The sequence below is a fragment of the Stenella coeruleoalba genome (genome assembly GCF_951394435.1).
Source record: "Stenella coeruleoalba genome assembly, chromosome: 18".
NCBI classification, from domain to species: Eukaryota; Metazoa; Chordata; class Mammalia; order Artiodactyla; family Delphinidae; genus Stenella; species Stenella coeruleoalba.
Genome location: NC_137164.1, coordinates 13,251,224 through 13,270,849, shown reverse-complemented (window position 1 = coordinate 13,270,849; position 19,626 = coordinate 13,251,224). Strand labels below are relative to the sequence as shown.

At 39.4% G+C, this 19,626-nt stretch overlaps 1 long non-coding RNA gene across 1 annotated transcript in view; it reads right to left on the bottom strand.

Moving 5' to 3' along the window:
* Positions 1–18,754, bottom strand: part of LOC307176638 — a 159,701-nt gene extending 140,947 nt beyond the window's left edge. The window contains exons 1-2 of the long non-coding RNA XR_013824852.1: positions 18,355–18,754; positions 16,747–16,849 (exon numbers count right to left, since the gene is read on the bottom strand). This is a non-coding gene — a long non-coding RNA (uncharacterized lncRNA). The remainder of the gene's footprint in view (positions 1–16,746; positions 16,850–18,354) is intronic.
* Between the last annotated feature and the right edge of the window lie 872 nt (positions 18,755–19,626).

Sequence of the window (19,626 nt, the reverse complement as noted above, 5' to 3'; positions counted from 1 at the left end):
AGGAAGCTTGGCTGGATTCCTTTTTGTTGTGACTGCCAGAATGGCTAGCCAGGAAACAATCTAACATACTCAAGAACTACCAAGCAGAAAAAGGTTAAATGAAACACACCATTGGCAGAACAAAAAATGGCGAGCGACTTTATTTTTTTGCCAAAACTGGAAAATCTTACTGATGCTCAGGTAAGAAAGGGAAGCCGTGTATATGTTACTTTTAAGTTACACATCAAATATACAACTTTGGTCAAACTGCCAAAGTCCTGTTTTTGAAGTCTTATGAAAATCCTTCCTTTGTATTTAGAATGAAATGACTAAAAAAAAACCTGTAATGATGTTTATGTTTTAAAAAAGAATGAAATCATAGAAATAGCTGGCATCTAACAATATCTCACTTCTCCAGGAAGTGGAGTTTCTCTCTGTTTCTTCTAGGGACTAATCATTTGCAATCTTTCTCTTTCTTTCTTTTGTTTTTTTTTTGATTAGTAACTACCAGAATAATGTAATTGCATTTAGGCAAGTCTTAGTTAAGGCAATGCATTTAACATCCATTTCATTCCAAAGCCTTGAAAAATAATTAGGGAAGATATTTCCTGAAGTCTTTTAAAGCAGCAGCAGAGGGGATGGGGGTGAGGAGAATAACATTTGCCAACATTCAGCAAAATCCCTAAAAAATCCTCTAAGCATCTATTTTACTCCATCTCTGTCTTCTTTCTCTGAGTTTCCTATAAGAGCACCTGGTCCCTGCCACCACTCTTCCCAATTTCCAGGACTGGGAATTTTTCTGGTGGTTATGCAATAATCTTTTTTCATAAAGATTCGTTCACCCTTCTCTTTTGATTTGTTAAATTCTAAGCCTTGACCCATTCAGAAGCCCAGAAGGCCCAGCAGAACTGAGCAGTAAACAGAGCCTTCTCTTTTGAAGACACGGGTAGGCAAAGGCTATATTTAGCCCCTGTCCAACTCCCATCCTACAGAGCTCTGCTTTCTGTCTCCTCACGGTACAAGCAAAAGCTTTGAAATCGGTCAAACAAGGCTCTAATCTTTCTGTTACAATTGCCTGGCTTGTTCAACTTAGTCTTTAGATGACTCTGCTTTAATTGGTAAAAGAGGGGGCAACAGATATAAAATTAAACAAATCCTAGCATATATAAGTCCCTCAAAGTATGCTTTGTCCTCTCCAGTAACAAAAAGGTAGGCACTCTTCTCATCAATTGGCATTCTGTTATAAAAATGTTACTTATGGAAAATCTTGAAATAATCCACTTATATGATTAACTACTCTCCATTTAATGACATAAGACAAGCCTGCCTTAACCATCAAAGCATCCTTTGGAATCTACTACATTTGGAAATGTCCACGGACTTTGTGACATAATACGCAGGACTCTTATCTTCCTAAACCTCTATCTTTTCGTCTCTCATAGGCTATAAAAGGCAATGGTAATGGCTGGAGAAAGTAAAATTGGTTTCATAAAAACTGGCATGCCCTGAGGTAAAACAATGGAGGAATTAGAAGAACCAGTATGTTTTCATAATAATTCTATTAAAACTCTCTCCGCTAGGATTCAACAAATGTTTGCTGCATAACAGTCTGTGCTGGGCCATGTGTTACCCGATGATGGTGCAGAGATTCTGTCCCAGCCAGTCATGTGCTGGAGCCAATGGTTAAATATTCAGGAATTTTGTGAGGAGGTTGTTAAACCCTTGGTAACTTGAAACCGGTGGTGTGGAGCGTATTTACATTGATCAAATTGGAATACAGTACAAGTCAAGCTCCCACACTCCAGATCAGATTTTATGAGAACACCACTGACTCAGCACTCAAGATTCTCAGCCTTGTTGATGGTCCAACAGACTCAATTCAATTCAATGTCATTTCCATATAACAAGTCCTAAAATAAAGGACCCACTAGAGGAGTTCAGAGATGAGGTAAATGTAAACTTTGTTTTCCATTTTGATATCAATACCAATTTGTACCTCTTAAGTTGACATTCTCTGAAAACCAAATTCTTCTGGAATTTTCTGTTCTTCCATCTTAATCTGTGGTAAACAGATTTAACTTCAAACTAACACAGCAACCCTTAGACAAATTGAGATAAAACTTTCTTTCTCCGTTGACTAGTTTCTCCTTTTGTATGACCTAAAAATAGCTTCCCTTCATATGTTTTATTTTATTTTTTTTATTAAAAAAAAATTATTGACCGAGCCACATGGCATGTGGGATCCTAGTTCCCTGACCAGGGATGGAACCCGTGCCCCCTGCATTGGAAGCGTAGAGTCTTAGCCACTGGACCGGCAGAGAAGTCCCATATGTTTTATTTTAAATGAAAAATCATTTATCATTCTGAATGCTACATGAGGTGTTATAATAACAAAGCTTATTTTTAGTGTGCACATCTTCATTCTACCAAATATGGGCAGCTCGGAATTCTCTCTCTTTACTCCAAAATGGCTGATCCCACTTGCTATCAGTGGGGATTACCCACACTTCCTCCCACCTGCCATATACTTCTCTCTTTTTTTCTTTTTAACATCTTTGTTGGAGTATACTTGGTTTACAATGGTGTGTTAGTTTCTGCTTTATAACAAAGTGAATCAGCTATACGTATACATATATCCCCATATCTCCTCCCTCTTGCGTCTCCTTCCCACCCTCCCTATCCCACTCCGCTAGGTGGTCACAGGGCACTGAGCTGATCTCCCTATGCTATGCGGCTGCTTCCCACTAGCTATCTGTTTTACATTTAGTAGTGTATATAAGTCCATGCCACTCTCTCACTTCGTCTCAGCTAACCCTTCCCCCTCCCCGTGTCCTCAAGTCCACTCTCTACATCTGCGTCTTTATTCCTGTCATGCCCCAGGTTCTTCAGAACCTTTTTTTTTTTTCAGGTTCCATATATGTGTTAGCATACAGTATTTGTTTTTCTCTTTCTGACTTACTTCACTCTGTATGACAGACTCTAGGTCCATCCAACTCACTACAAATGACTCAATTTTGTTTCTTTTTATGGCTGAGTAATATTCCATTGTATACATGTGCCACATCTTCTTTATCCATTCATCTGCTGATGGACACTTAGGTTGCTTCCATGTCTTGGCTATTGTAAATAGAGATGCAATGAACATTTTGGTACATGACTCTTTTTGAATTATGGTTTTCTCAGGGTATATGCCCAGTAGTGGGATTGCTGGGTCATATGGTAGTTCTATTTGTAGTTTTTTACGGAACCTCCATACTGTTCTCCATAGTGGCTGTATCAATATATATTCCCCCCAACAGTGCAAGAGGGTTTGCTTTTCTTCACACCTTCTCCAGCATTTACTGTTTGTAGAATTTTTGGTCATAGCCATTCTGACTGGTGTGAGGTGATACCTCATTGTAGTTTTGATTTGCATGTCTCTAATGATTTGCATTTCTCTAATGGTTAGTGATGTTGAGCATCCTTTCATGTGTTTGTTGACAATATGTATATTTTCTTTGGAGAAATGTCTATTTAGGTCTTCTGCCTATTATTGGATTGGGTTGTTTATTTTTTTGATATTGAGCTGCATGAGCTGCTTGTATATTTTGGAGATTAATTGTTTGTCAGTTGCTTCGTTTGCAAACATTTTCTCCCACTCTGAGGGTTGTCTTTTCATCTTGTTTATGGTTTCCTTTGCTGTGCATAACCTTTTAAGTTTCATTAGGTCCCATTTTTTGTTTTTATTTCCATTTGTCTAGGAGGTGGGTCAAAAAGGATCTTCCTGTGATTTATGTCATAGAATATTCTGCCTTTGTTTTCCTCTAAGAGTTTTATAGTGTCTGGTGTTACATTTAGGTCTTTAATCCATTTTGAGTTTATTTTTGTGTATGCTGTTAGGGAGTGATCTAATTTCATTGTTTTACATGTAGCTGTCCAGTTATCCCAGCACCACTTACTGAAGAGGCTGTCTTTTCTCCATTGTTTATTCTTGCATCCTTTATCAAACAAGGTGACCATATGTGCATGGGTTTATTTCTGGGCTTTCTATTCTGTTCCTTTGATCTATATTCCTGTTTTGGGGCCAGTACCATATTGTCTTGATTACTGTAGCTTTGTAGTATAGTCTGAAGTCAGGGAGCCTGATTCCTCCAGCTCTGTTTTTCTTTCTCAAGATTGCTTTAGCTATTCAGGGTCTTTTGTATTTCCATACAAATTGTGAAATTTTTGGCTCTAGTTCTGTGAAAAATGCCACTGGTAGTTTGATAGGAATTGCATTGAATCTGTAGATTGCTTTGGGTAGTACAGTCGTTTTCACAATGTTGATTCCTCCAATCCAAGAACATGGTATATCTCTCCATCTGTTGGTATCTTCTTTAATTTCTTTCATCAGTGTCTTATAGTTTTCTGCATACAGGATTTTTGTCTCCTTTAGTAGGTTTATTCCTAGGTATTTTATTCTTTTTGTTGCACTGGTAAATGGGAGTGTTTCCTTAATTTCTCTTTCAGATTTTTCATTGTTAGTGTATAGGAATGCAAGAGATTTCTGTGCATTAATTTTGTATCCTGCTACTTTACCAGATTCTTTGATTAGCTCTAGTAGTTTTCTGGTAGCATCTTTAGGATTCTCTGTGTATAGTATCATGTCATCTGCAAACAGTGACAGTTTTAATTCTTCTCTTCTGATTTGGATTCTTTTTACTTCTTTTTCTTCTCTGATTGCTGTGGCTAAAACTTCCAAAACTATGTTGAATAATAGTGATGAGAATGGGCAACCTTGTCTTGTTCCTGATCTTAGAGGAAATGTTTTCAGTTTTTCACCACTGAGAACGATGTTGGCTGTGCATTTGTCATATATGGCCTTTAAGATGTTGAGGGACGTTCCCTCTATGCCTACTTTCTGGAGAGTTTTTATCATAAATGTGTGTTGAATTTTGTCAGAAGCTTTTTCTGCATCGTTGAGATGACCATATGGTTTTCCTCCTTCAGTTTGTTAATATGGTGTAACACGTTGATTTTTTGCGTATATTGAAGAATCCTGCATTCCTGGAATAAACCCCACTTTATATGGTGTATGCTCCTTTTAATGTGTTGTTGGAATCTGGTTGCTAGTATTTTGTTGAGGATTTTTGCATCTATGTTCATCAGTGATATTGGCCTGTAGTTTTCTTTTTTTTTTTTTTTTTTGACATCTTTGTCTGGTTTTTGGTAACAGGGTGATGATGGCCTCGTTGAATGAGCTTGGGAGTGTTCCTCCCTCTTCTGTATTTTGGAAGAGTTTGAGAAGGATACGTGTTAGCTCTTCTCTAAATGTTTGATAGAATTCGTCTGTGAAGCCATCTGGCCCTGGTCTTTTGTTTGTTGGAAGATTTTTAATCACAGTTTCAATTTCAGTGCTTGTGACTGGTCTGTTTATATTTTCTATTTCTTCCTAGTTCAGTCTCAGAAGGTTGTGTTTTCCTAAGAATTTCTCCATTTCTTCCAGATTGTTCATTTTATTTGCATATAGTTGCTTGTAGTAATCTCTCATGATCCTTTGTATTTCTGCGGTGTCAGTTGTTACTTCTCCTTTTTCATTTCTAATTCTATTGATTTGAGTCTTCTCCCTTTTTTTCTCGAGAGTCTGGCTAATGGTTTGTCAATTTTGTTTATCTTCTCAAAGAACCAGCTTTTAGTTTTATTGATCTTTGCTATCATTTCCTTCATTTCTTTTTCATTTATTTCTGGTCTGATCTTTACGATTTCTTTCCTTCTGCTAACTTTTGGGTTTTTTTGTTCTTCTTTCTCTAATTGCTTTAGGTGTAAGGTTATTTGTTTATTTGAAACGTTTCTTGTTTCTTGAGGTAGGATTGTATTGCTATAAAATTCCTTCTTGGAACTGCTTTTGGTGCATCCCATAGGTTTTAGGTCATCGTGTTTTCATTGTCATTTGTTTCTAGGTATTTTTAATTTCCTCCTTGATTTCTTCAGTGGTCTCTTAGTTATTTAATAGTGTACTGTTTAGCATCCATGTGTTTGTGTTTTTTCCTGTAATTGATATCTAGTCTCATAGCGTTGTGGTCTTGTGAAAATACTTGATATGATTTCAATTTTCGTAAATTTACCAAGGCTTGATTTGTGACCCAAGATATGATCTATCCGGGAAAATGTTCCATGAGCACTTGAGAAGAAAGTGTATTCTGTTGTTTTTGGATGGAATGTCCTATAAATATCAATTAAGTCCAACTTGTTTAATGTGTCATTTAAAACTTGTGTTTCCTTATTTATTTTCATTTTGGGTGATCTGTCCATTGGTGAAAGTGGGGTGTTAAAGTCCCCTACTATTATTGTGTTCCTGTTGATTTCCCCTTTTATGGCTGTTAGCATTTGCTTTATGTATTGAGGTGCTCCTATGTTGAGTGCATAAATATTTACAATTGCTATATCTTCTTCTTGGATTGATCCCTTGATCATTTTGTAGTGTCCTTCTTTGTCTCTTGTAATAGTCTCTATTTTAATGTCTATTTTGATAGACTATATGAGAGCTGCTACTCCAGCTTTCTTTTGATTTCCATTTGCATGGAATATCTTTTCCCATCCCCTCACTTTCAGTCTGTATGTGTCCCTAGTTCCTAAGTGGGTCTCTTGTAGACAGCATATATACGGGTCTTGTTTTTGTATCCATTCAGCCAGCCTATGTCTTTTGGTTGGAGCATTTAATCCATTTACATTCAAGGTAATGATTGATATGTATGTTCCTATTACCATTTTCTTAATTGCTTTGTGTTTGTTTTTGTAGGTCTTTTCCTGCTCTTGTGTTTCCTTCCTAGGGAAGTTCCTTTAGCATTTGTTGTAAATTAGGTTTGGTGGTGCTGAATTGTCTTAGGTTTTGCCCATCTGTAAAGGTTTTAATTTCTCCGTCGAATCTGAATGTGATCCTTGCTGGGCCGAGTAATCTTGCTTGTAGGTTTTTCCCTTTCATCACTTTAAATATGTCCTGCAACACCCTTCTGGCTTGCAGATTTTCTGCTGAACAATCAGCTGTTAATCTTATGGGGATTCCCTTTTATGTTATGTGTTGCTTTCTCCTTGCTGCTTTTATTATATTTTCTTTGTAATTAATTTTTGATAGTTTTATTAATATGTGTCTTGCGTGTTTCTCCTTGGATTTATCCTGTATGAGACTCTCTGTGCTTCTTGGACTTGATTGACTATTTCCTTTCCCATGTTAGGGAAGTTTTCAACTAGAATCTCTTCAAATATCTTCTCAGTCCCTTTCTTTTTCTCTTCTTCTTCTGGGACCCCTATAATTCGAATGTTGGTGCATTTAATGTTGTCCCACAGGTCTCTGAGACTGTCCTCAATTCTTTTCATTCTTTTTTCTTTATTCTGCTCTGTGGTAGTTATTTCCACTATTTTATCTTCCAGGTCACGTATCCGTTCTTCTGCCTCAGTTATTCTGCTATTGATTCCTTCTAGAGAATTTTATATTTCATTTATTACGTTGTTCATCATTGTTTGTTTGCTCTTTAATTCTTCTAGGCCCTTGTTAAATGTTTCTTGTATTTTCTCCATTCTCTTTCCAAGATTTTGGATCATCTTTACTACCATTACTCTGAATTCTTTTTCCGGTAGACTGCCTATTTCCTCTTCATTTGTTTGGTCTGGTGGGTTTTTACTTTGCTCCTTCATCTGCAGCGTATTTCTCTGTCTTCCATTTTGCTTAACTTACTGCTTTGGCGGGGGGGGGGGGGTGTCTCCTTTTTGCATGCTGCAATTTCGTAGTTCCCGTTGTTTTTGGTGTTGGACCCCAGTGGGTAAGGTTGGTGCAGTGGGTTGTGTAGGTCCCCTCCCTGGTGGAGGGGACTGGTGCCTTTGTTCTGGCAGATGAGGCTGGATCTTGTCTTTCTGGTGGGCAGGACCATGTCTGGTGGTGTGTTTTGGGGTGTCTGTGAACTTATTATGACTTTAGGCAGCCTCTCTGCTAATGGGTGGGGTTGTGTTCCTGTCTTGCTAGTTGTTTGGCATGGGGTGTCCAGCAATGGCGCTTGCTGGTCGTTGAGTGGAGCTGGGTCTTAGCATTGAGACGGAGATCTCTGGGAGACCTCTCGCTGATTGATGTTATGTGGGGCTGTGAGGTCTCGGATGATTAAATGTCCTCAACTCGGCTCTCCCACCTCAGAGGCTCAGGGCTGACACCTGGCCAGAGCACCGAGAACCTGTCAGCCACATGGCAGCAGTTCTGTCCCTCACTGCACCTCCTGGATCATGGTCTGTTGGCTGCTGCTGAGCCCACCTCCTGCTTCCACCTGTGGTAACTCAGCAGGAGCAAGGGCAAGCAGACAGTCTCAAGAGGGTCTGCTGCTGAATGGTGGCCAGCCTTGTTCTTGTCCCTCAGCCTTGTAGCAATCCAGCAGTTGCAGTCAGGTCTCCTTTCTAACAAATTCTTCCAATATTAATTTTGCTTTCCCTTGGTGAATCTTCCCCCTTGCTTCTCAGTGGAATTAGCTATTTCTTCCCCTGGTTCCTACGGCCCGCTCTTCATACACAGGGTTACTCTTTGTCCCAGTTCAGCCTGCTCTGTTAAGCTGGATTTTCCTTTGGGTCAGGGAATATGCTGGAACTAGTAAAGTGCCTGGAACATAGCAGGTCTCAACAACTTCCTTGAGACTTGAATGTCTGGCAAGACTCACGTCTAGCGATGCTGGACCACATCCCTGGAGACCCAGCCTTCTTGCCCACACAGCCTGGGACCACCATTGTTTTAATCAGTGGTAACATCATTGTCAGAAGTATATACATCTCCTAAACACAGTTGTTGATTTGGCAAGAAAGACCGTCTTTCTGGGCCCGGAGATGTACTGATGAACAAAGCAACTCCCCAGATGTCAAAGAGTTTACATTTTGTTGAGGAACTATTTTAAATAGGGTAGTTGAGGAAGGCCACTTTGAAATGACATTTAGGTAAATACTCAAATGAAATCAATAAAGCATCTATCATTCAATATAATTAAAAATGTCCTAATCCCTATAAGGTAAAATGGACTCTATGGAAGAGTTTTATAAAACACGTGTTTTGGAGGATACAGTTTTGTTATGATATGTTTACGAAAACCTCATGAACCATTTTATTCCACCAGAAGCGATTTGATTTACTTCAGATAAATGTGTATTCAGGGACAAGGGCACTTTAAAAGCAAAGATTATCTTTAAAAGCCTCTTGAAAAATGAAAAATACAAGTCCTTAGAATTTCAACTATGTTTCTAAGACTAAAATGATAACATAAAAATAGCTCAAGCTCTAAAATTATATTGTATGAAATTATGGATGCACAAGAATCAGTTTCCTCTGAGCTTTGATAATTTCATTTTAAATAGAGTACTGACATGCTGTAATTATAATATTAAAATATTAAGATAATCAAAATCTCAAAAGGGGTATTCTGGTCTTCTAAAAGATTTCGTAAATGTCATTAAGATTTTTACGGTATTTCAGTTACATCATAGGAAGACTATTATTATTTGTACGTTTCTGCTTACATCTAACTGGTAATCTTTTTTGACACAGATAAAATTATTGCCATTGTATCTATCTAATAACATTGAATTTTAAAACTCTTATTCTATGCAATGCCCTCAATTTTTCCTTTTAACAGAATAATAAATCCCTTTACTTTCACTATTTCTTCTTTCCACCCATTTCAAAGAGCTAGCCTTCCTTTTTTTCCAAAACCGATTGAATCCCCTCCCCACCTTCATTCGTATTCCTCTCCTCTCCTACATGCTCTGAGATATTGTTCCATTAAGTGTCTCTTCTCTTGTAGTTTTGGCCTCTTCTTTTACATTGGGTAGCTTCTTTTCTTGTTTGTTTTTGTTTGTTTTTTATTTTATTGAAGTATGGTTGATTTACAGTGTTGTGTTAATTGCTAGTGTACAGCAAAGCAATTCAGTTATATCTATCTACCTATTTATATTCTTCTCCATTATGGTTTATCACAGGATATTGGATATAGTTCCCTGTGCTATATAGTAGAACCTTGTTATTAATCCATTCTATATATAATAGTTTGCATCTGCTAATCTGGGTATTTCTTTTAAAGAACATAGTATCCCAATTCACCTCTGTATTGAAAGTAAACTAAGAATCCAGCATCTTTAAGGATCCTGCAGCTGTTTGAATAATTATTACATCTCTTTTCATCATGCCCTTTTCTTTTTGGAAAGACTGCATCTTCTGCTCATTATTATATTTCTCTTATTCTTTCTTCAGTCTTGATTCTATCCCTTTTATTCTACAAAACAGTTGTCTCATAGGTCACTAGTGCCCTGCATCAGTTAGAACTCAAGGGTCTTGTCTCTGGCAATGTACTACTTGACTGTTTTTCATGTTTTGACTTATGTAGCACCTTGTTCTCGAAGTCTCCTTCTATAAGAATTAGCAATTCATTTTCTTGTTTCATTTCCTACCCCACTGCTCCATCTCAATCTTCTTTATGGTTCTCTCTTTATCAATCATAAATTCCATTTCTTCATCCATTTTAATATAGCTTTCCCCAGTGTTCCAGTATCAGCTTTTCTTCAATTTCTTGCTTACTGATTCCATACACAGTTTTCATTCATTCAGCTATAAAAGTGCTCATTACTATAATTAAAGTTATTATTCAGTGATAAATATGTCCCTTGCCATCACATTTAGCTAAGTATGTATGGACATGAGGATTAGAGCAGACAAGAATATAATTTATTGTTTGTAATGCTATGCCGTAAGTGTACTACTGTGTTCAAGAAATAATAAAATGATGGTACCAAGGAGAAATGACCAAATATCCTTCTGTCAATTAGATTTCCCAAATGAGAATACCATTGATCTGGACCATGAAGAGCAAATAGAACATTTGTCAAAATATATGAAGAAAAGGCAATTATTCTAGGCAGAAGAAATAATATATGTAAACATTTAAACCATGAGTTATATGACAATCATATTGCAATCTACTTTTCTCGTCAATATTTCTCTCCTAGTCTTCAAAGTTTCCTTTCTGCCTATCTAATTGACTTCCCCACGAGGACAGCTGGGCAGGCTCTCAAAATAAACACTTTTTCTCTCCTTTCTCCCACCTTCACCTCAAATCTGCTTTCTATCTCAGTTAATGACAAACTCATTATCCCAATCATCTACTGATTTCTGGAGATAGAACAAACTTTATCTCACCTTCTCTATACAATAAATTACCCAGTATTACGAAATATCCATCTTAATGTTTCTTACATCTGTTCCTCCCTTTCCTTTCAAACTATATGTATCAATTCATTTATTCGTTTTTTTATAAAGTACTTATTGAATGCCTTCAATGGCATTCCCCAAGGTAGCTTCCCAGAGCTATAGCAATGAACCGACCAAAGAAACTCCTACTCTCATGACTTTACATTTCACAATAATGAAGTGAACAAATGCAAATGTAATTTTAGGTATGGACATATTCGATGCAGAAATATTACTTCTTTGGCATGGCTTTGTTAAATAGGTTGGGCAAGGAAAGCAGAAGGGTAAACACAGAAAGAGGAACACTGGTTAAGACCATGATAGATTCATGGCCATGCAGGCTAGTAAGTATCTTTAAGTACCTATATGTGCACAGCAGCACCATATTAGGGCCTGGGCATGCCATGATGAGAAGGACAGATAGCAATCACAGAGCTATCACAAATAAATATTAAGTGTATTATGTCTCCCCATTCTTCTTCTCCAATATTTTCCCACTAGTGTCAGCTTCAAGAACTCTAAAGAAGGGCTGATATTTAAGCAATGCTGAAGGTGTAGGAGGAATTTACACACTCACTTAAATTTTTTGATAAGTGTATGATTCCTTTGATTATCTAGGGATAATATGCAAGATGAAAATATGTCATTATTTAATGGGAACACTAATGTCATGGATGTTATTTACTTGTTTTTTTAATGAGGGATTAAAGATCCCAGAAGACCAGTCTAGCTTGCAAAACCCTGAGAAAGTATTTCATTAAATGAATTCTGACAAGTGACTTCCCAAAAATAGCACTGACGTTAAACTTTACAAAACATTTGCTTAGAACTTATTATAACAGAGCATCTATCTTGGACAATAGAGAAAAGCCTAGATATATTATCCATAGCGAAGAAAACTACTATTTTAAGAGTAATTATAAATTAACAGTTCAACTGTCTTCTTCCACACTACTCCTGATTCACAAATTGGGGGGGGGGGTCACACCACAAGATAATTAACAGGCTTAATAGAGTAAGAACTTTGCTACTGAATGTTTTATTCAGAGGTAAACAAACTGATTTTATGGGTAAGAAAGACTAGTGCTTAGTTTTGTGTTTGTTTGTTTGTTTCCCTACTTTTATTTCCAGCCTGTAGGAAATAGGCACAAAAAGGCACAAAATTAAAAGTTTTTACTAGTAAAATTACATCAGTGTCATAAGGACGTTGAATTTACTGTGATTGTTTAGTTCTGCTACACATTTAATCTGGTATAAAATTTAAAAAATGCAGTCTTCTCAGAAACAATGACTTACCTTCAAGATACTATGTTTTCACAATATTTTTTCATGTACAAGTACAGTATGATTGAAACTAGTTTTAGTAAAAAATGAAGGGAGATTATTTTAACTATCCATTAGTTAACTCTGAAGGGCAGGAGTGACGTTGGTTTTAAGAAACCTCAGCATCTGGAGACTTAGAAGTGTTTTAGCTTCTAACCAACTACTCTTCATTCCTATCCCTACTACAGTCGGTATTGATTATATTCTCTTTTACACAGAGCTTTATACCCTGGGGTTGGAATACGTCTGTAGGGAGCCCTAGGGCTGCATCATTCTAGATAAGCAACAGTGCACGTTCAACTCTATGTGTGGGTATCAGGTGGTGGGTTGTAGAAGATTTTCCATTCCAGTGTCAGTATGGGAAATATAGAGTAAGATCCTGATTGGCTTGGCTTCCATCATAGACTATCCATGGATCAATTACTGTGGCCAGGGGAATAGAATATTCTTAAGTCACATGGACTAACCTAAATTAGTGGTGGTGATAGAGAGCTGTAACTGGCATCCAGAACTACATGGATTGGGTTGTAGGGATGGATCAGGTTGCTGATGCGAAGAAAAACACCAACTGAAAAATTGTATATATCTTACAGATACAATTTTAAATATTATAATGCATATGTTTCTAAACTTATTAAATAAATCCATATTTGCAGCATTTCATAAAAATGCATTGTTTTTAAATTTTAAAATTTCTGACGAAAGTACAGGAGAGAGAATCTCTAATATTTTAAAATACTATCCTGGGCTTCCCTGGTGGCGCAGTGGTTGGGGGTCTGCCTGCCGATGGGGGGGACACGGGTTCGTGCCCCGGTCCGGGAAGATCCCACATGTCGCGGAGCGGCTGGGCCCGTGAGCCATGGCGGCTGAGCCTGCGCGTCCGGAGCCTGTGCTCCGCAACGGGAAAGGCCACAACAGTGAGAGGCCCGCGTACCGCAAAAAAAAATCCTATCCTAGTCCAACCGTTTTGTACTAGTTTTCATTAAGAGCTACCACATGCAGGGCACTTTTTGGCCTCTTGCCCCAAATATAAACCCACTGTTCCTCATGTAATTTAGAGTATAAAAGACAGAAAATGAAAAAAGTCACCTTTGACATGTCTAGCCCTGTTTCTAGTCTTGTCATTTCTCTGAGATTTTTGAAGTTGGACCTTTCCTTATCCATTGATATTTCCTTGATTTTTTTCTGCTTTAGCTACTTCCCTGTATTCTGTCTCTTACAGATATTATTCTCTGGCACCGATATAATCTCTAGAGCCATTTTTTTTCATCAGGATTCAAATTTATTCTTGGTAAAACTATATTATCCATCAGATCATTCTACTAACACAGACTCCGGAAACTGTTTTCTCCTAAAGAGAATTATTCTCCACCATCCAGTCCTCTCGTAACAGAACCTTGGAACACTATTGGTTAGTGCCTCTCCTGGCCTTTTATTTTTTTAATTTAAAAAATTAATTAATTTTTTGGCTGCATTGGGTCTTTGTTGCTGCGTGCAGGCTTTCTCTAGTTGCGGCGAGCAGGGGGGCTATTCTTTGTTGCGGTGCGTGGGCTTCTCATTGTGGTGGCTTCTATTGTTGCAGAGCACGGGCTCTAGGTGCGCGGGCTTCAGTAGTTGTGGCACGCAGGCTCAGAAGTTGCGGCTCACGGGCTTAGTTGCTCCGTGGCATGTGGGATCTTCCCGGACCAGGGGTCTAACCTGTGCCCCCTGCATTGGCAGGCGGATTCTTAACAACTGCGCCACCAGGGAAATCCCTCTCCTGGCCTTTTAAGTGGAGTCAGCCAGCCAAAGAGAGTAAATGAATAAATTTTGGGGAAAGAGTCCACATCTGGCATTCAACCTCAACAGCATCTGACTTGCCCAGTCCCACTGCTGGGTCTGCTTTTCGTTTATCTTTTTTTTTTAATCTCTGGATTCATATTCCAGTTCCAAATATCTACCCCAGATCCTCACTCTTGTACTGGTAACCCCTATTGCCTCTTTTCTGTGTCTTTTCTGTGTCCCTGATTTTGCTTGCTCTGTTCCCTCCCCAGACCCAACTTGAGGATTTGTTCACTTTCTGTTTTACCTCAACTCTGGCTCCCACTAGATCTAAAAATGTTTCATAGCCAAGAGATTTTTCTCTAGCCATAGTCTTTCTGTCACAGTTTGGGACAAGGTCGATATGAATTTTTGGTGTCATTAGCACATCATCTTAGGGGTTATAATCTTTCTAAGGGTTCCTGAGGTAACTTTGTGAGAGGATTAATCAGTATGGCTACCAGAATCTTAGAAAAATGACTGACTTCATGATGCCTATCACTGTCACGGAAATAGGAGACACTCTGGTCTCAGTGTCCACTTCATTGAGTACATTTTATTGAGAAAAAATATATACACACACATTGGATGCGAAGAACACGGTAAAGGAGCTGAGCTCTGACCATCTAGCCATCCTGTAATCATCAAAAAGGCTTTAAGACATTCATAGGGAAATGCAAGTTATCTTTGGAAGGTACTATCTGTGGGAAAAATATACAAAACATTAGAAACTTTAAGAAGATTTAAGGAGTAAAATGCAGAAGGAAGTCAGACTCAGTGAGGTGTGGGATATCCAACAACTTTAAAGCTTCTGCCTTAAGTAAAAAACAAATACAGCTCATTCCAATTCCAATTAAGCATCCTTCTTTTTAAGTGTTCCCAGCAAGGAGTGTCACTTCGTCATCTGGCCAGTGGCCTTTCCAGGAGGAAAAGCATCAGGACTCGAAAGGAGGCATGCGTCTCATGGCCTGCTCTACTCCCCTGGTGCTCAGATGGTTGCCTCCTACACCCAATCCCGTAAAAGGAAGGAAGCTTGTGACACTTTGCAGTTCCTGTCATTCCTGGCTGATTCCCTTACACGTGAAGTTAAGAAGTCCAGTCCAAGCGTATTTCAACACCACCCTTATCTGAGGAACCCAGATTCCAAATCCATCTGTTTGGAACTGGTAATAAATATTCTTACCTAGACAGCTAGAATGGCAGTTACCACAGTGGCCCAATATGCAACTACATTGCTAATCCAGAAACGGTCGTTAAAGACTATTTAGCCCAAGTCCTTATTTTACGGGTGAGACGACTGAGTCCCAAAGTAGTAAAACGATTTACTCTATGCCATTTTGGAATTCAGCTCTTCAGTGTCTGTGCACTGCATCACACTGCCTGCCACATGCTTCCTGTAAACAAACGATCCAAGCTGATTCCTTTTTGAAATAACACCCTTCCACTGGCTGACATTTTAAGAAACATGAAGACATTTAAATAATAAAGCACTACTAAAGCCCTCAGTGAGGTGCCCTTATTTACCCAAGAGCAATGGCCAGTAAAGGATAATCCCTTCCTGCTGCACTTTATTCATAACTCTATTACAGCCTTTATCACACTGTATAGGATAATCCATCTCCATATCTATTTTCCTACACGTGACTGCTAGTTCATCGAGGGCATGTCTTATGAACTTATAAATCCATAATGCATAACACTACAACAGGTGCATAGGAGTCCAGTACACCAGCGATGCACAAGTAAAGGAATGGATAAATGCATGAACGCATGAAAAGACTGAGAACCAAAGCTGCATATGGAGCTGGATCCATCTATCATGTGACGCAGTAAAAGCCAAACTAAAGTGCTTGAATTTGATGTAGCAAGACATAGAATAAAGAGACTTGATGAAAATAATGCTTAAGAACAAACCTGGCAGGAACAGGGAGAAGAGATTGGGAGGACATAGTATCAGGAAGGTTACATAACTCAAACTACTAGAATACACCTAGTCTAAAGAGAGGGATTACCAAGATACAAAAGCAATCAAGTCTAAAAATGCTATTGTTGCATAATCCACGAAAGATGTCCTAAGTGCTAAAAACCATTTTTGACTCACATCTTGAAAAACACAACTCAGAGATCACTTCCTCATAGGAGTGATCCACGGTCTTAGGCAGAGCTTCTCCACTGGCATACAGAAGCCTTCAGGCAGCCTGAAGAGCCAAAGGTGGATAGAGACCTACGGCCAGTAACCTCTCACTGCAAGAAACCTCGACTCTTTACCCCATATGCTATGCAAATCTTCTCACTGCTATGAGTAAATGACATGAAAATCAAGCACTATCCATTTTTACTATGTTATCTTTAACTCCTGATGTAATTAATGATTCAAACAGTACCACTTTAGGCAAAAGATGAAATGGATATTAAAAGATTACCTGCAGGGTATCCAATTCCAACGATCTTCAGTTGTACAAGGCATCGCAGATGGAGCTGGATACAGCCTGACGCTCAACGACAGCAGAACAAAGGTTCAGATACCTAGGGGAAGACAATATCATAAGAGGAGACTGATATTCTGCAACCACAGGAGATAAGTCATAGACCATAATCTATTCGATCAGTGATTGAGTGCAGATGTTTGCCAGTTACGGCCAATGATATGAAAGGGACAGTGGCTAAATGGGGTTTTCAGGGAAATAATTTCTTTCTGATTAAGAGAAGAGAAAGAGAGGAAGTGGAGGACTAGAAGGATAAAGAGGATGGAGAAACGAGGAAGAAGAAGAGGGAAAAGGAGAAAGAGGATGAGGAAGGAGAGGAGGAAAAGTCCTTGATGCTTTCTGCAAGATACATGCTCAGGAGGTCACCATCTTAAATTGCTGCAGTTAATCTGCAACCGTAAGAGCACAGTATAGACAACAGATACAAAGTACTATACACAAAATACATAAGCAACAAAGGTTTACTGTATAGCACAGGGAATTATACCCAATATCTTGTAAAAACCTACAACGGAATATAATCTGCAAAAAAAAAAAAAAGAGTCACTATGCTATACACCTGAAACTAATACAATATTGTAAATCAACTATATTTCAATAAAAAAGAATACAGCCTAGAGGATCCCAGAAGAGCTTGCTGAAAACCCTCAAATCAACCCCAGAAGAGCTATCTTCATAATTTTTTTATGTGAAACATATAAACACCTTTTTAGTTTAATTTAACCTTGCATTTTTCAGCTGCAGCCAATACTAACTTAACAAGTACAAATAAGACGTACGAGAAATTCCAAAAGTTTTGAAGGGGGAGTATCCCCAAAGGAATGGGAATGAGACGGACATGAAACTTCTTGTCAGGATCACAAGATACTTGATGACAATGCAATAATATTCGAGAAGTTTTGAGATCAGTGGTTTTGAAACTGGGATTCTGTAGCTTGCTAATCCATCGAGTATGAAGGTATTTAAACCTTTCTACCTCTCCTACTTCTTTATTGATATAATTACATGAGGATATATATCAGCAAAATTAAAAAGGAATCTAAGATATGAAGATATCAAATCTAAGAAAGATTGGGGAGGGGCATGAGAGACAGAAAAAAATTCCCTGAATGACAGCTATGCACAAGTCATAAGAAACAGCTTGTCTAATACTGACCTTTTATCAAGAAGCTGCATAATCCTAGTCATATAATAAAAAACCCAGGGACGAGGGGAAGATGGCGGAAGAGTAAGATGCGGAGATCACCTTCCTCCCCACAGATACAGCAGAAATACATCTATACGTGGAACAACTCCTACAGAACACCTACTGAACGCTGACAGAAGACCTCAGACCTCCCAAAAGGCAAGAAACTCCCCAAGTACCTGGGTAGGGCAAAAGAAAAAAGAATAAACAGAGACAAAAGGATAGGGACGGGGCCGGAACCAGTGGGAGGGAGCTGCGGGGGAAAGCTTCGGAGACTCGGAGGAGAGCACAGCAACAGGGGTGCAGAGGGCAAAGTGGAGAGATTCCCGCACAGAGGATCGGTGCCGACCGCCACTCACCAGGCCGAGAGGCTTGTCTGCTCACCCGTCGGGGCGGGCGGGGCTGGGAGCTGAGGCTCAGGCTTCGGTCAGACCGGGAGGGAGTCCGGGGAAAAGTCTGGACTTGCCGAAGAGGCAAGAGACTTTTTCTTCCCTCTTTGTTTCCTGCGCGCTGGGAGAGGGGATTAAGAGCGCTGCTTAAAGGAGCTCCAGAGACCGGCGCAGGCCGCGGCTCTCAGCGCGGGCCCCAGAGACGGGCAGGAGACGCTAAGGCTGCTGCTGCCGCCACCAAGAAGCCTGTGTGCGAGCACAGGTCACTATCCACACCCCCCTTCCGGGGAGCATGTGCAGCCCGCCACTGCCAGGGTCCCGGGATCCAGGGACAACTTCCCCGGGAGAACGCACGGCGCGCCTCAGGCTGGTGCAACGTCACGTCACGCAGTCCTCTGCCGCCGCAGGCCCGCCCCGCATTACGTGCCCCTCCCTCCCCTCCGGCCTGAGTGAGCCAGAGACCCGAATCAGCGGCTCCTTTAACCCCATCCTGTCTGAGCGAAGAACAGACGCCCTCCCGCGACCTACACGCAGAGGCGGGGCCAAATCCAAAGCTGAGCCCCTGGGAGCTGTGAGAACAAAGAAGAGAACGGGAAATCTCTCCCAGCAGCCTCAGAAGCAGCGGATTAAAGCTCCACAATCAACTTGATGTACTCTGCATCTGTGGAATATCTGAATAGACTACGAATCATCCCAAATTGAGGAGGTGGACTTTGGGAGCAAGATTTATGATTTTTTCCCCCTTTTCTTCTTTTTGTGAGTGTGTATGTGTATGCTTCTGTGTGAGATTTTGTCTTTATAGCTTTGCTTCCACCATTTGTCCTAGGGTTCTATCTGTCCGTTTTTTGTTTTTTTTTTTAATTCTTTTTCTCTTAATAATTATTTTTTTATTTTAATAACTTTATTATATTTTATCTTTATTTTATTTTACTTTATCTCCTTTCTTTTTTTCCTTCCTTCCCTCCTTCCTTCCTTCCTCCCTCCCTCCCTCCCTTCTTTCTTTCTTTCTTTCTTTCTACTTCTACTAATTCTTTCTTTCTACTTTTTCTCCCTTTTATTCTGAGCCATGTGGATGAAAGGCTCTTGGTGCTGCAGCCGGGAGTCAGTGCTGTGCCTCTGAGGTGGGAGAGCCAACTTCAGGACACTGGTCCACAAGAGACCTCCCAGCTCTACATAATATCAAATGGCAAAAATCTCCCAGAGATCTCCATCTCAACACCAGCACCCAGCTTCACTCAACGA